This window comes from Chlorocebus sabaeus, chromosome 20 (assembly GCF_047675955.1).
Source record: "Chlorocebus sabaeus isolate Y175 chromosome 20, mChlSab1.0.hap1, whole genome shotgun sequence".
Classification (NCBI taxonomy): Eukaryota; Metazoa; Chordata; class Mammalia; order Primates; family Cercopithecidae; genus Chlorocebus; species Chlorocebus sabaeus.
In genome coordinates this window covers 92,734,162-92,739,151 of record NC_132923.1, presented here as the reverse complement: position 1 = coordinate 92,739,151, position 4,990 = coordinate 92,734,162, and the positions used below count along the sequence as shown (strand labels likewise).

The following is a 4,990-nucleotide window of genomic DNA, read 5'->3' as shown; positions in this document are numbered from 1 at the left end:
AGGCAGGAGAATGGCGTGAACCTGGGAGGCGGAGCTTGCAGTGAGCTGAGATCCGGCCACTGCACTCCAGCCTGGGCGACAGAGCGAGACTCTGCCTCAAAAAAAAAAAAAAAAAAAAAAAAAAAAAAAATTTGATGAGAGGTTTTTTTGCCCGAAACCATACAATTGCAGGGAAATTAAACAACCTGCTTCTGAATGATTTTTGGGTAAACAATGACATTATCACAGAAATCAAGAAATTCTTTGAAACTAATGAGAACAAGGATACAACAAAGCAGAATTTCTGGGACACAGCTAAAGCAATGTTAAAAGGAAAGCTTATAGTTCTAAATGCCCAGATCAAAAAGTTATAAAGATCTCAAATTACCAATCTAACATCACACACAGAGGAACTAGAAAAATAGGAGCAAACCAACCCCAAAGCCAGCAGAAGACAAGAAATAACCACAGTCAGAGCTGAACTGAATGAAATTAAGATGCAAAAAATAAAATAAAATAAAATAAATGAATCCAGAAGTTTGTTATTGGAAAGAATAGCAAGATTAATAGATCATGAGCTAGACTAATAAAGAGAAAAAGAGAGAAGACCCAAATAAACACAATTAGACATGACAAAGGGGACATTGCTACTGACCTCACAAAAATACAAAAAACTATCAGACACTATTATGCACACCTCTATGCACACAAACTAGAAAACCTACAAGAAATAAAAAAATTCCTGGAAACATATAACCTCCCAGGATTGAACTAGGAAGAAACAGAAACCCTGAACATGCCAGTAATGAGTTCTGAAATTAAGTAATAAAAAGCCTACCAAGTGGAAAAAGTCCAGGACCAGATATATTCATGACTGAATTCTACTGGCTATATAAAGAAGAACTGGTACAATTCCTATCAAAACTTTCCAAAAAAATTGAGGAGATGGGACTTCTTCCTAACTCATTCTATGAGACCAACATCATTCTTTTTTTTTTTTTTCTTTTTTGAGAAAGAGTTGCTCTTGTAGCCCAGGCTGGAGTATGGTGGCACAATCTTGGCTCATTGCAACCTCTGCCTCCTGGGTTCAAGCAATTCTCCTGCATTAGCCTCCTGAGTAACTGGGATTACAGGTGTGCACCACCACACCTGGTTAATTTTTGTATTTTTACAGAGTTGGGGGGTTTCACAACGTTGGTCAGGCTGGTCTCGAACTCCTGACCTCAGGCGATCCACCCACCTCGCTCTCCCAAAGTACTGGGATTACAGGCACGAGTCACTGCACTTGGCCACTGGTAGTAATTTTATTAAGTGTAAATTAATATTTTAAGAAAATCTTATTGTTTTAACATAGGGGACCAATTTTTTTTTGTTTTGTATTAATGTAGTTTTAGCATTAAAGTTTAATTTTTAGAGAGATAAATAATTTTTTTAATTAGTCAATTTGATTATGCACAAAACTTTTAAAATAAAATTTTAAAATGAACCTTATTGTGACTTTTTTCGATCATCGATGACATGTTTGGACTTTTGTCTTGCTTTATTTATGGTTGATCGTTGAACAACAGAGGTTTGAACTGTGCAAATCTACTTACATATTAATTTTTTTCAACCAAACATGGATCAAAACTGCAGTATTAATGGGATATGAACCCCTTGTATATGGAGAGCCAACTTATTGTATATGCAAGTTCTGCAGGGCAGACTGAGGGACTTGAATATGCATCGATTTTAGTATACGTGGGGGTCCTAGAACCAATCTCCCTGTGTACACCAAGGGATGACTCTGTGTGTGTGTGTGTGTGTGTGTGTGTGTGTGTGTATTTTTATTATTATTTTTATTTTTATTTTTTTGAGACGGAGTCTCGCTCTGTCGCTCAGCCCAGAGTGCAATGGCACTATCTCCGCTCGCTGCAACCTCTGCCTCCCGGGTTCAAGCAATTCTGCTGCCTCAGCTTTCCGAGTAGCTGGGATTACAGGCGCCCGCCACCATGCCCGGCTAAGTTTTGTATTTTTAGTAGAGACGGGGTTTCACCATGCCGACTAGGCTGGTCTAGAGCTCCCAACTTCAGGTGATCTGCCCGCCTAGGCCTCCCAAAGTGCTGGGATTATAGGCGTGAGCCACCATGCCCGGTCTTTTTTTTTTTTGAGACAGGCTGGAGTGCAGTGGCGTGATGATCTTGGCTCACCACAACCTCTGCCTCCTGGATTCAAGCGATTCTCCTGCCTCAGTCAGATAATTTTTTGTATTTTTAGTAGAGATGGGGTTTCACCATGTTGGCCAGGCTGGTCTGGAACACCTGGCCTCAAGTGATTTGCCTACCTTGGCCTCCCAAAGTGCTGGGATTACAGGTGTGAGCCACTGTGCCCAGCCACCTGTATATATATATATTTTAATAAGTAGTTATTTTAGGACAAAAATATAGCGTATACAATTTTTTTTTCCTTTTTATTCAGAGACAGGGTTTTGCTCTATTGCTCAGGCTGGAGTGCAGTGGCATAATCATAGCTCATTGCAGCATCAATGGCTCAAATGATCCTCCTGCCTCAGCCTCCTGTGTGTCTAGGACTGCAGGTGTGCCCCACCATGCCCGGCTAATTTATTTTTTACTTTTTATTTTTTATGAAGGCAGGGTCTTGCTATGTTGCCTGGGTTGGTCTTGATCTTTTGGCCTCAGGTGATCCTCCTGTCTCAGCCTCCCAAGGTGCTGGGATTACAAGCATGAGCCACCATGTCAGGCTGAGTTTTTTTATTCTGTCGCCCAGGCTGGAGTGCAGTGGCACGATCTCCGCTCACTGCAAGCTCCGCCTCCCGGGTTCACGCCATTCTTAAGCCTCAGCCTCCTGAGTAGCTGGGACTACAGGCACCTGCCACCACACCAGGCTAATTTTTGTATTTTTAGTAGAGACGGGGTTTCACCGTGTTAGCCAAGATGGTCTCGACCTCCTGACCTCGTGATCCGCCCGCCTTGGCCTCCCAAAGTGCTGGGATTACAGGTGTGAGCCACCATACCCGGCCAATATAAAATACTTTTAATCTTTTTTAATTAAAAATATATTTTCAAAAATATGTATTTTTTCATATTTACAACTTTTAATATATATTTTCCATTTATTGTTTTTTTAATTTTGCTTCCCATTTTGAAATAACCATTAAGTTAGATTAAAAACATTTTTTAAAATGAGCATATTTTAAAAGTCTTTTTATAATTTTTAAATTAAAAACATATTTTATTTGGAAATAAGCTATATATTTCATGAGTACTTATTATTTAATTTAACATAAGGAATTACTTTCTTCCTCTGCTGATGTCAATTTGAATGTTGGCAGTTTCCAAGGAGGAAGTTGAGGGTTTTGGTGAAGACTGTCATCCATCTCCAACGCTAAGCCTAAAATAACTATTTAGGATAGCATCGCAAAAGGAACACAGGTTGGAGAGAGATTCCAGATGTTCTTGTAACTGAGCTTTAGGAAAGTGCACTTTACGCAGAGGTGCAAGGAAACCAAACACATAGGTAACCACAGTAGAACGCGTATCTCCAAGGAAAAGCTGAGATGTTCACCCTCTATCTGCCAGAAGATTTAGGCACGTCTTAGCATCTCTATATCCACGATTCCACTTCTCACAGGCGGTAAAGGAGAGGCTCTCCGCTGGTCGGGAGAATCCAATCAGTGCTCTTGCAGACATTTTTCCAGACAGGATCAAACCCAAGGGAAAAGGAATCAATGAAGCAAACCAACACCATGGCTTTGTCACAGCAAAGTAATTGTTGCTTTCCACCCAGAATGCGTGAAGCGCTAGAGGAGGCAGCTTCTATTCAAAGAGAGCAGTGAAAGCCAGTGTGTCTGCCTTTTATTTGGCTGGAAATTCACAATAAACATTATATTTCTGTTTTCCTTAAAAGTTGAATATTTTTGCCAGCTAAGAAACAATGTTGTCTTCAGTTGTCAAAATTGATATATCTTCCCTTGAACCTCTCCAGTGGCTATCTATGACATTAACTTTCTTTCTTTTTTTTTTTTTTTAGGTAGAGTCTCCCTCTTTCACACAGGCTGAAGTGCAGTGTCACGATCGCTGCTCACTGCAACCTCCGCCTCCTGGGCTCAAGGGATCCTCCCACTTCAGCCTCCAGAATAGCTGGGACCATCGGCACACGCCACCACACCTGGCAATTTTTTTGTATTTTTACTAGAGATGGGGTTTTGCCATGTTGCCCAAGCTAGTTTCAAACTCCTGAGCTCAAGTGATCCGCCGTCGGGGCTTTCCAAAGTGCTGGGAGCCACCACGCCGGGCCCAACATTAACTTTCAAGCATGCACCAGATAATTTGGCATAAGCCATCACCACCACATACTTGCTGTGTACCAATAGGAGCACCTAGACGCCTCCCAGCCACTGAGCTCCAAGGAGCCACCATCTTGACAGGGCTGATGGTTGCTGTTCTTAAGTCTCTTTTAATCAACAGAATGGCTTTTTTTTTTCATTCCTTGTGTCATTTAGTTTTAGTTTTATGCCATTTATTCATTGAAGAAACTGGGTAATTTGTCACTTGTGATTTCCCACATCCTGGACTTGAATTTGTAATCTTGGGATGTCATTTAATATATTTCTCTGTCCTCCGTGTAAACTGATACTGTATTTCTCAGAGTTCTCCAAAGAAACAGAAACAATAGAATATATGGAAATATAAGAGGGAATTTATTATGGGAATTGGCTCATGTGATTATGGAGGACAAAAAGTCCCACAATATGTCATCTGCAAGCTGGAGAACCAGGAACGCTGGTGGGTGGTAATTCAGTCTCAGTCTGAATGTCAGAGAACCGGGAGTGGGGAGGTAAGGGGAATGGGGGAGGATGAGTGTCACAGATCACACACATTTCTTCTTCTTATAAATTACCCAGTCTGTGGTATTCTGTTATAGCAACACAAATGGACTAAAATATACCGAAGATCTTGGTTCCTAGTGGCATTTGCTTTATCCCATTATATAAATATAATACTTTTGAGAT

At 40.8% G+C, this 4,990-nt stretch overlaps 1 pseudogene; it reads right to left on the bottom strand.

Moving 5' to 3' along the window:
• Positions 1 to 3,256: 3,256 nt before the first annotated feature.
• On the bottom strand, positions 3,257 to 4,397 carry LOC103225932 (metaxin-3 pseudogene; annotated as a pseudogene).
• Positions 4,398 to 4,990: the final 593 nt, after the last annotated feature.